The sequence below is a fragment of the Lepisosteus oculatus genome, chromosome 26 (genome assembly GCF_040954835.1).
Source record: "Lepisosteus oculatus isolate fLepOcu1 chromosome 26, fLepOcu1.hap2, whole genome shotgun sequence".
Taxonomy (NCBI): domain Eukaryota; kingdom Metazoa; phylum Chordata; class Actinopteri; order Semionotiformes; family Lepisosteidae; genus Lepisosteus; species Lepisosteus oculatus.
Window position 1 is genome coordinate 99,972 of NC_090721.1, and position 12,445 is coordinate 112,416.

At 46.6% G+C, this 12,445-nt stretch overlaps 2 long non-coding RNA genes across 2 annotated transcripts; one reads left to right on the plus strand and one right to left on the minus strand.

Annotated features, from left to right (window-relative positions):
- The first annotated feature begins 7,217 nt into the window (after window positions 1-7,217).
- On the plus strand, window positions 7,218-10,230 carry LOC138225163 (uncharacterized). Its single transcript, XR_011183744.1, has 2 exons — window positions 7,218-8,966; window positions 9,724-10,230. It is a non-coding gene; the product is annotated as an uncharacterized lncRNA (long non-coding RNA).
- Window positions 10,231-11,076: 846 nt separating this feature from the next.
- On the minus strand, window positions 11,077-12,169 carry LOC138225169 (uncharacterized). Its single transcript, XR_011183750.1, has 2 exons — window positions 12,072-12,169; window positions 11,077-11,176 (listed from the first exon to the last, which is right to left on the minus strand). It is a non-coding gene; the product is annotated as an uncharacterized lncRNA (long non-coding RNA).
- Window positions 12,170-12,445: the final 276 nt, after the last annotated feature.

Below are 12,445 nucleotides of genomic sequence, written 5' to 3' on the forward strand. Positions count from 1 at the left end.
AACGCTCTGAATCAAACCAACAAATCGGGCATAAATTTATAAACCATGTTTTTGAGAAACTAGCCTTAAAATCAAAATGACTACATTCATATGAAACACACTCAGAAACAATATCAAATGGTTTGATACAGAGTGCAGAAACAACTGAAGAGAACTACCAGAACTAAAACAACACCACACCACTCTGAACTGCGCCTCAGATACTGTGAGATGGTTAGACACTACATGCACACCCTAAAGAAGATAAGCACATACACAAACAGACAACTCTCAGACCACAAAAGGCCTGTAGCCAAGACACAGTCAACAACGCTTGATCCAACTGCAGCTCAGACCTGCAGCAAAGCCTGCTCAAACTCCCCAACCTCGTCCTGACGGCCGGCTGTTTCCCTGAGGCCTGGAATCAAGGACTGATCACGCCCGTCTGTAAGAATGGAGACAGACTCGACCCCAACAGGTACCGGAGCTTCAGTGTGAACAGTAACCTGGGGAAGGAACTCTGTCGTAACTTGAATATCTGATAACCGGCCCTCCTTACTGAGCACAATGTCCTGCATTAGAGTCAGACTGGCTTCCTACCAAACCGCCACACATCCCATCACATTCACACCTGGGCACTGCCAGCCCATCTGGACCCAGAACAGCAGAGCCTGGCATTGCTGGAGCAGGACTGTCACACCTGGGCACTGCCAGTCAATCTGGACAAGACCAGAGTTATGGTTTTCCAGGAGAAAGCCAGACGTCAGGGAAACAGGTACAAATTCACACTGAACAACAACACATTGGAGCACACATCCAGCTACACATATCTCGGTCTCACCATCAGCTCTTCTGGGAGTTTTGACCTGGCACTAAAGGCACTGAGGGAGAAGGCACTCAGGGCTTTCTACGCAATAAGAAGGAGGCTCTTCAATGTCAACCCACCAACAAGAATTTCGCTCCAAATATCTGAAAGTGTAATCCAACCCATTGCCCTATACGGCAGTGAAGTGTGGGGTCCCCTCACAGACCAGGAGTACACTCTGTAGAAACTCTAATCAATCTGTAGAAACATCCGCCTTGCGCAGAGAAAAACAGCTAACAGCGAGTGCAGGGCTGAATTAGGCCAGTACCCACTATTGATAAACATACTGTCACGCCCTCTGCAGCCAGAGGGCGCTCCTTCTCTGTCCTGTCCCTAGTTTCCGGTCTGCTGTCCTTCCTGTCCCTCTCTTTCCCTTGGGCTATATATTTCCGGGTCTTGCACTCTGTCCTCGCTCAGCATTGTTGTTCGGATGTCCTGAGACCCGCCTAGCACCAGGGCGCCCCACGTCCGCTCCCTGAGGGCATAGGTTTCTATACGGCATTCCTGAACTCTTTGCACTAATGAGCCCGGGCCTTTTTCCCGTCTCGCCGCTACGCATATGGGTCTTTTTCCGCTCTCCTGCTCCCTACGGTTAGTCCCTTTGGACGTCCGTGACACATACAGCACAGAGTAATCAAACACTTGTTACACCTGAGAAACAGAGGCCACAATTCATACCACCACTAGGCCCTGCTGATCCCAGAGTACAGCTGGTGTTGACACCAGTCAGTCTCAGGACAGCACACCTACAGCAACACCAATCACAATCATCCAAATGCGGAGGGGACTGCAGTCCAGAGAAACCCAGCATTTGACAAGGACTGGAGGCCATTTCGCACCACAACTGTAGAACAGGATTCTTTCTGCACACCCAGTACTGGGGGCTGTGTCGGAGGCTCCTCACCAGAAGAGACTTGCATTCCTGTTGGCTCCTCTCGTTCTGTGATGATTTTAGACGTCGAATCGGGCAGGAGGCAGGCGCTCTTCGGGAGCTCTCGTCCCGTGCTATAACTCGGACCACGCGATGGCACAATTGCTTCCTACATACAAACAGAAACTTCAAACAACAAACCCCAACAAGAAATCTGTGCACACTTGGACTCCTGCTTCAGCTGAGGAGCTGTCACGCACACACCTCCTGTGTGGGTAGTGTTGGCCGTAGGACCTGTTGTTCACAGAGAGAAAAAATACACCATAGCAAGTCAGCACTCAAACAAACCAAAAGGCCAGTTTTATTGAAGTTGACGCAGCTGGCCACTCAAACACTCACTGCGTCTCTTCACCAGGTATCAGAAACAAAATAAAGGAACAATCTTTTTATCATATCCACTCGCACCTTGCTCTCATTTCCAGACTCCTAACTCACCACTCCCAACAAACCCCAGTGCTCACAACACCCTTTAAATTGGATTTGGCCCGTACCACTATGGATACAATAGGTGCAAAACAGAAAATTCAAAAGACAAACAACACATAGCACAGCAGTCCGGACTACTTGGACACACAAATACATGAAACCCTTAACAATTCACAGGACAGACAGTCAGCAGCCATATCACCCTGCAACTCACAACTGGCAACCCACTGAAGCTAAGCAGGTGTGAGCCTGGTCAGTACCTGGCTGGGAGACCTCCTGGGAAAAACTAAGGTTGCTGCTGGAAGAGGTGTTAGTGGGGCCAGCAGGGGGTGCTCACCCTGTGGTCCATGTGGGTCCTAATGCCCCAGTATAGTGATGGGGACACTATACTGTAAACAGGCGCCGTCCTTCGGATGAGACGTAAAACCGAGGTCCTGACTCTCTGTGGTCATTAAAAATCCCAGGGTGCTTCTCGAAAAGAGTAGGGGTGTAACCCCGGCATCCTGGCCAAATTTCCAATTGGCCCTTACCAATCATGGCCTCCTAATAATCCCCTTCTATGAATTGGCTACATTACTCTGCTCTCCTCCCCACTGATAGCTGATGTGTGGTGAGCGTTCTGGCGCACTATGGCTGCCGTCGCATCATCCAGGTGGATGCTGCACATTGGTGGTAGTGGAGGGGAGTCCCCATTACCTGTAAAGTGCTTTGAGTGGAGTGTCCAGAAAAGCGCTATATAAGTGTAAGCAATTATTATTATTATTCAGCAGACCGTCTATACCTAGTTGCCATTTTTCGCAATAACATTAGGCTCTGATAACCTCCCCTCTCAGAATTCCAGCACTGTTATGTTCCTCTAGCTAAGCTTCAGGCATGTAACCAGTCTCCTATCTGTTTGCAACCTTTTGACCTTTCTGAGGATCCCTCGGAACAAATAGACACTGGAGTCTCCTCTCATGCAGTGCTGTTAAGACTTAAGCTAGTGGCATCCTACACTATGCTTTGTTCCTTTAGGACCATTTCTCTAAAAATAGTGTTCTCTACCTTTTGTTTCCCCTCCTGTCCACAGCTGGAACAACTGTTTGCTAACAAAGACTGTTTATCTGTCTGGAAAGGTCTCCAAACTGTTACCAATTACAAAAGAAAATCCCCTCAGATACATCTCTACCAGATAACACATTTTACAGCAGGCCTGAAACACAAAGGATCTCCAACGACCTTGTCCATGGCAGTCTCACAACTCGTCCAAATAATTCACATCCTGGGGATGAGCTATTGTCCCCCACTCAACTGGAGTGCCACACCCACTCACACTCAATCTCTCACGAAGACTTGACGCCGTTAACAAGTCTTGAGAATGCCCTGTGAAGCAAAGAACAGGATGTGTTAAGGCTATTCAAAAAGCAAAACTGTAAAAAGGCAGCAGGACCTGACTGTGTATCTCCAGCCACACTACAGCCCTGTGCTGGCCAACTCGCTCCAATCTTTACAGACGTTTTTAAGCAATCATTGTCCCAGTGCACAGTGCCAGACTGCTTCAAATCTTCTGTAATTGTTCCTGTTCCAAAAAAGGACACAAGAACCTGCCTTAATGCCTACAGACCAGTCGCACTAACGTCAGAACTGGCGCGTCTTCCCAACACGTTCGTGTCAGAGTGAGGTGACCCCTCAAACAACAATTATTTCCTGCCTCATATATGACTACGGCACCTAGCAATGCAACAGGTTCTGTTGATCTCCCAGATCCACCAATGCCCACACAGACCAGCGACAAGCATGTGTATCGTATAAGTGACCTTTTTATTTTCTATCCACATTCACCATCAGCCAAAGACACAACGAAAACAGCAGCAACAAAAGGTCCTTCCAAGGGTCATAATGAATCCAGAGGGACGGCAGTCTTTTCTGTCAAGTACCGAAGAGTGGCCACTCGAACGATTCTTCTTCGTACCTGTAAAGTCTTTGATGGCCCCAGTGAACGAGAGGCCGGTCCCATTTCCCCAGACTCCGTTCAGGTTCCACTAGAAATCCTCCCGCGAACTGTATTCCATTCCCCTCAGTTTGGAGCGGCTAGCCGGGCCGGTTTCTCGCTCCTTGCCTTCAGGTATTAAAAGTCTCTGTCCCTGTCAGAAAGGGGCTTGCCCAGTATTTTACCAGGAGGAAGCTCGTGTGGCTGAAGAGTGTGAGAGTGCCGAGCTTAGGTGTTATGGGCCCTTATCACTTCTTTGTTCACTCTCCGGGTCGGAGAAACCTGAAAAGAGACAAACGTTGTGAGACCATTTATAAGCTTGGTGACCTCGAATTAAACAGAACAATAGCAACACTGTTCTACAAACCTTTCATTGAAAGGGTTTTCAAACACTGTCCCACTTGCTGGTTTGGCAACATCAGTAGCTGGAATTGAATATGCAGCCATTAGTCTGCCTGGCAAAAAACAACCGGTCTCTCCAGTGGTCTGCAAACAAGTGAACACACAAACCCCATACTATTAAAACCCCTTTAGGGCACACTCACACCACAACAAAATCAACCCGACAGACTCACCAACACTGGACTGCAGAAGCGGCAGGAAACCCTTGAGAACATGAGCAGAGCATGCAAACTCCACACAGACAGCACTCCAGGAAACCAGACACATGAGAACATGTGCAGAGCATGTGCGCCGTCTCTCAGCCTTTCACCTCCACATGCAGATCAGGACGCGACCGGAGACCGGAGACTCCTCACTCCTGCAGGAGGAGGCGCCGACGGACTCGCTCAGCCCAGCGCTTACATTTCCCCGACAGTCCTGTCCTACAGCCTGCGACTCACCGCTTCTTCCTTTTCTTCCGCAAAATGTCCACAAAATACTCCAGCCAGCGCCTTTTAGACTAAAGTTTCGGCTTTGCCAGCTGTCTCCCTCCCGGAGGTCAGATCGCAACAACTTCTGCAGCACCGTTTCCCCAGCAACCACGTTTTATTTAACAAAGTAAAATAAACACAGGAGAAAAGTTTGCAAACATGCAGGCAGGATGAGCGCTGCAGACACATGCTGCTGCCCGGGTCCGTCTTGTGAAATAAACAGAATTTTGCACCCCAGAAAACTGGAGCCACGAGAACATGAGCAGAGCATGCAAACTCCACACACACAGCACCCCAGAAAACTGGAGCCACGAGAACATGAGCAGAGCATGCAAACTCCACACACACAGCACCCCAGGAACTAAATCCAGGCTCCCAGCGCTGCCACCCACTGCGCCGCCGTCTCTCACCTCCACATGCAGACCGGAGACTCCTCACTCCTGCAGTAACACACCCCAGCAGGCGGAGGCGCCGACGGACTCGCTCATGGTGCAGTGAGCCCAGCGGTGTGAGGCTGGTGTCCAGCGCTGATATTTACCGACAGCCTGCGACTCACCGTTTCTTCCTTTTCTTCTGCATAATGTCCACAAAATACTCAGCCAGCGCTTTTTAGACTAACGTTTCTGCTTTGCTCGCTGATTAGATTACAAAAGCCGACTGTTTACCTCCTAGAGGTCAGCTCGCAACAACTTCTGCAGCACCGTTTCCCCGGCAACCACGTTTTATTGACAAAGTAAAATAAACACAGGAGAAAAGTTTGCAAACAAGACGGGAGCTAAGAAACACGAGGACAGTGGGTTTGCTTTATGTGCCAAGTCGATTAACCAGCGCCGCAGACAAGTGAAATACAAGAAAACATACACACAAGGGAACACATAAGAGAGACAAAGAAATACAAGACACGATAAATACGCTGAAATTGTATTAATATAATTCATTCTAATGTTCAATGAAATCAGCGAAACACATGGGCAGGGCAGCCCAGTGAACTACAGAGACTACATTACCCATAAGCCCTGTGGGCGACACCATTTTGACGTCATCGACTCATACTTTTGTATTTTTTATGAGACCAAAAACTACAAGAAAACGTAACGTAGCAGTCGTATTGTCAGGGTACATGCAATAATACATGTACATTTTATGGAAAAAAAGATTCAACAAGGTAAATGCAGATAAGGCCCGTCCATGCTTCAACGTTCTTACAACACAGAAACAGACACATTTCAGAAAGACATTCTGAAATAAAATGTCTTTACATCCGTCTTAAACTGTTCAAACACGGTCTCCTCTCACACCATTCCCTTAATAATTATGTTGCGCAAGTATAATAATGTTTTAAAATACAAACGATATTTTCATCTTCCTTTTCAATGGGATTAAAACGTAACAAATGTATTTCTTTCCGATTTCAAGTCTTTCCGATAGCGCTTTGAGACTCAGCTCCGTGTATCTCTGTCGCCACCCAGTGGACATTTCTCGGAAGTGTCACCGCCCGCCGGAATTCGGAAAAGTCCCGGGACTGAAGCTGTGTGACTGGACAAGAGCCTGTCTCCCGCCTCCTGCTGAAATCTCAGCGCCGATTGGACAAAAGCTGCTCACAGTCCGGATCCAGTGGAAGGCCGATCCACTCCGGGTTTTCCGTAGCCGGCAGTCCGGATCCAGTGGAAGGCCGATCCACTCCGGGTTTTCCGTAGCCGGCAGTCCGGATCCAGTGGAACGGCCGATCCACTCCGGGTTTTCCGTAGCCGGCAGTCCGGATCCAGTGGAACGGCCGATCCACTCCGGGTTTTCCGTAGCCGGCAGTCCGGATCCAGTGGAACGGCCGATCCACTCCGGGTTTTCCGTAGCCGGCAGTCCGGATCCAGTGGAAGGCCGATCCACTCCGGGTTTTCCGTAGCCGGAAGTCCGGATCCGGTGGAAGGCCGATCCACTCCGGGTTTTCCGTAGCCGGAAGTCCGGATCCGGTGGAAGGCCGATCCACTCCGGGTTTTCCGTAGCCGGAAGTCCGGGTCCGGTGGAAAGGCCGATCCACTCCGGGTTTTCCGTAGCCGGAAGTCCGGATCCGGTGGAAGGCCGATCCACTCCGGGTTTTCCGTAGCCGGAAGTCCGGATCCGGTGGAAGGCCGATCCACTCCGGGTTTTTCGTAGCCGGAAGTCCGGGTCCGGTGCAAAGGCTGATCCACTCCGGGTTTTCCGTAGCCGGAAGTCCGGATCCTTTACGATGCACGCAAGACTACGTTACAGATCACCGGAGTACATTATACAGTCAAATAAAGATAAGGTACGCACAGCTTTCATGTTGTGATACTTAGACATGGTTTGGAGACGTTCCCTCGTGTGTATTTTGAATTATTCAAATGCGTGTCGCTTTAATTTGGAAGCGCATCATTTCAGTGCATGAGCTTACCTGTTATATTGGGCGAGATTTCACACGGATAATCAAACAAGAACGAGTTTGCCCTGGAATCCAGTCCACTGCCCAACCTGAAAGTCAGAGCATGAGAACGGACGGATTGTATGGCGATTGTGGAGTTGCTCGACCACATCAAGTAGGCGAGAAGTACAATCTGCTACTACGACATACGGTCTAATTATTCAATTTTCGATTATTTCTCATCTTTAGGCTATTTCTACATCTAATAACGAGCGAGTATAATGATTAAGCCAATGATACATTATATTTTAGATTCGGTTCAGCAGTATTGAGCAGTAAAATAACATCAATTTGTCTACAGGAAATGTCAGAATTAGAAGCCTTCTTTACACCATTTTGCCGATCTGTTCAGAGTGTTTTAACAACAGAACAAAACAAAAACAAACGTAAGGTTTCTGGGCTGCTTTGAGAAAGACAATTATCATCTATATTACTTTTAAATCTATGCACACTGTGTATCTTTACCGGGTCGATTCAATGTACAATTTTGTACTGACGCCTTAACCTTATTATTCATACAAAATCTGTTTGACAATAGTCATGTTTGATTCCACTCACTTTCCCCAAAGAGGTGCTCCAAAATAGTTTGACAAGATATTGTGAGATTGCGAGAGGGATCTGAAGTATTTATTAGTACAAGTATAACTAAATTGTTTTCCTTGTAGTCTAATAAAGGTTGTAAATTCTTCCATAGTTTCTGATGGGCTACTGTTAGTTTCTTAAAAGCATCAATACCTAGTTCCTGAATGATTAAATTAGGGAAACATACATCACCTACTTTGCTTAATTTTGTAAATAATACTATCAGTATCGGTATTAGATGCTCTAAACCCTATAGCATTTATGCCTCCTTCTGCCCGTGTTTGACAAATAGCAACCATGAATAAAGTTTTTTTTTTTATTTTACTAAGGTAGAGAACATCAAATCACAAAATCACCTTTTTGAAAATCTTAATACCAAGATATTTAATCACATCTTTTACATGTATATTACGTACGGAGCAGACACTTTCCAACAGCCACCAGTTCACTTTTCTGATATGTAAAGAAAGACCAGAAACAGAGGAAATGACTTGTAAACGCATTTAATTGCTTTGTCCACCTCTGTGTGCTTTCTCAGAGAGAGAGTTGTATCCTCAGCCAATTGGGAACACCTGTCATCTCTTTATCCTGTACTTGAATACCCTGAAACTATTTGTTATAGGGGTGTAAGCAGTGGGAAGAGGAGTGGGCTCGTGTCGAATTGCCTTACCCGTTCCCAATCTGCAGGAGGTCCCACGACAGCAGGTAGCTGCTCCAGTCGCTGGAGCTCAGTTCGCTGTCGAGGGAGGACGAGGGCTCTGGCTCGAGGGAATCACGGCTCCACAGCTCCTACCTGTTGCAGAGTGTTTCTGCCCTCCCGATGGCCTCTGTGTTTTAGAAGGATCTGTCTCTTTTCGCTTGCTTACACCACAGGTTTCATCGACGATAGTGTGCATCCTGAAGCAGTGAGTTATCGGTCTTATTTCTACTGAGAAACAGTTCAAGCACTCACAAAACAATAACCAGGAGACGGTGTATGAAAAAGACTTGTAAGACTTGCAGAGTAGATTTGAATAGACAGTGGACGTCACACTGCGTGCTTGAATATCAGAGATTCAATTCATTCTTTCCTGTAGGTTAACTTCCTGTTTGACATTGTTCCGCTGTCACTTCTTCACAAACTCATAACTCGCCGTGTTCAATTTTGTGTTGAGTTACAGGAACCTCAGCATCAGATGAAATCCTCTTCAGCGCCCCAGGGAGACTGGGGGACTTGCCAGATTTTCAGCTTTATCACTGGGTCCTTTGGCTCAGGGCTGTTGAGCAAAGTGCTCCCCTCTGCTGGAGAGCCACAGGGGCACTACAGAGCGGCCTCGTGTTCCCTGCTCCTGCCCGTGCCTGTGGACGGCCAGTGTGACCGCGCGCGAGACAAAGTAGTGCATTCGTGGTGTAAATACAGAATGTTCACTAGCTGACTGAGGAAAGTTACAGAGACGGGAGTATACGTTCTGAAATAATGTGAACCACTGTTACTACACACAGACAGACTACTTAAAAATCATGTGGCTTTTTAAGGTCGTTTTGTCTGCCTAAAGTACGTTAGATTTGTCACAGCAAAGAGTTTGAATACTTACAGAATGCAGCAGCTAGAATTGTTACTTGGAGCAGAAAGAATGACCACATAACCCCCATACTTCTCTCTCTTCATTGGCTTCCTCTCAGGTACAGGGCGGACTTCAAACTCCTTCTACTTACTTACCAGGCTCTCAGAGGTCAGGCACCTGTCCTGCCTCGCAGGGATCCTGCAGAGGAGAAATACTGTCTGTCATGGGCTGGGCACCATGTGAGTTGAATGCTGCATCAGTGCCATGGATCCAAGAGGGGCATCATGGATACAGCTGTCGTTTAGGAGGATTCTGCTGGTCTGCAGAGACCTGCGTGGGGTACTGACATACAGATAACGTGATGGATGGATGGATTAATACCCGCATTCATTTCTTTCTTTTTTTTTAATGATATAATGTTAGCATGCCCAAAGGGGTTGGGCAGCCAGTTGACCTTGGACCCCTAGAGGATTTTATTCTCCTTACTGAGTCTTTGGTTCCTTTCCTCCATTGTCTTCAGTTCTGTATTCACAAAATGTATATTTACCTGCATTGTTAAGCGCCTTGGGGCAACCTTGTTGTGAAAGGTGCTATATGAAAATAAATTGAATTGAATGGAATGACAGAGTCACGGCTTTTCCAGTTTCCTCTCCTATTATCTTCTTTATCTGCACTCTAAAACACAGTGAAACCTTGAACCTTTCAACTGGACCACTGCCGTTCTACATCACAATGACTCTAACTAGGACGGAGACTTGAATGGGATGAAAAAGGAAAAGGCATTATTTGCAGGAAGAAATTAAACTGTTCCACCTGATCACTTGCTAAACAAAGTGATTCACTGGAGTGGAGGCGGTGAAAGCTTTGTGAATCAACTTACAAAAGGAAACATGCAAGAAACGTGGCTCCCATATTTAACCCTTGAAAAATCTATGAGTGTTATGTGGAGGTGAAAGTATTGTTCAATTATTCTAATAAAGCTCACTCAACTAAGACCCAGAAAAGTACCAGAGTATTCTCACCTAAGAGGAAATACTAACAAGTAGGATGTTCAAATGAAAAGCATTAAAAAGTGAATGATCTTCAGTAGCTGAAATGATTATTGAGCTCTGGGTCACAGTGCTCCTGAAAAAAAATCAAATTTCAGCAGACACCCAAGGACAGCAGGTGAGCACCATGCTGAGCCAGTGTATCAGTGTATGAATCACAGTTTCAAGGAGCTTTTTTCAGTTTCGTTCCACTGATCGGCCAACACGGGGGGAACTTCAGTCTTACTCGCCCTATTGCATTAAGAAACTGTACAACATTCTCCAATAAGAACTTGCGACCTCACCTAACGAAAAGCAATTTGCGTAGCAGGGAAAGACTGGACTCCCACTGGGGATTTTTGTTTTTCATCCCGATGGTGATGTGCACTATATAGAACGTTGCTGGACCCTCCTCGGGAAGCGTGCAGAGATCACATTAGATGTGTTGCTCAAGCTCTTTATTGTCACGTACAGTAAACCCAGCAGTGTGGTCAGTGCGGGATGTGTTCTGTCCTGACGGCAGGGTCAGCAGCCAGAGGAGACCTGAAACACAAGACGGAGAGGTAAGACATTGATTCCGACAGAGAGAGCTTTCACACCGGATTACTGACAAGAGGAGCAATAAGAGAAGAGTTGTAAAGACACGCCAAAGAGAATATTCTCATCTAAGAGGAAATATTAACAAGTAGGATGTTCAAATGAAAAGCATTAAAAACTGCATGATCTTCAGTAGTGAAATGATTACTGAGCTCTGGGTCACGGACAGCAGGGGAGTGAATGAGTTGTTTATTTTGTTTTCTGTGAATTATGTAGAATTCACAACGTGATCCAATTGTACAGGAAAACCATTGAGAGCAGATTCATTTCTTCTGCACCAGAATGAATGATTTCCATCTTCACTCTAGGGTACTGTACTTTACAGCACTGTATTGTATTCTGCATACATGTCTGTTATGTACACATTTTCTTTCTCACTTTGTCTCTCTGTCCATTTGTATCAGTTTGTTGGAGAGCACCATCACACCAGCATCACAACATTTATTCTACTGCCTTATTAAGCAAATGTCTCTACTAAATTCTTTTTATATATAAAACATTTTTTGACATGATATACACAAATGGCTAATTATACTTTCTGATTATATTTCCATCTTAGAAATGAAGCATTTCTCTCCTGCAGTTTGAGGTTGTTAAATAGAAAACTGGATCACTCCAGGGCCGAATCTTCTCCATCTCTTACACTCTCTTACATTCGTTCACGAATGATCACAAGAGCAAACACACAGACTGGCTTCTCACAAAGTGTGTCGATGACACAGTCCCGGACAGCTTACTAAAGGACCCAGAAAATCACCACGGGCCAGTCTGAACAGTTTCACGGAATAGTCTGTTGACTTCTCTTTGATGTTTCATGTTACAAGAGCAAAACAATACTCACTGATTTGAGGATAATTGCGCCATCCCTCCAGCCTACTGAAATGAACCGTCAGACTGCAGAAGCTGTCAGTGACTACAGGTCCTTGGGCCTGGTCAGAGAAACCTGAGATGAGACAAACGTTGTGAGACCATTTATAAGCTTGTGACCTCAAATTAAACGGAAGTCAGACATTTTCAAAGGGGGCAACACTGCGGCACAGTGGTTAGCATCGCTGCCTCATAGCACCGGGCCCTGGGTTTGATTCCAGGGCTGCTGTCTGTGTGGAGTCTGCATGTTTGTTCGCGCTGCAGGGGACACCTCACCCCCACAGACACAAACTCACACCACAACACAATCAACCCGCCAGTATCAGTTTGTGTTCAGTGCTGGGGAGG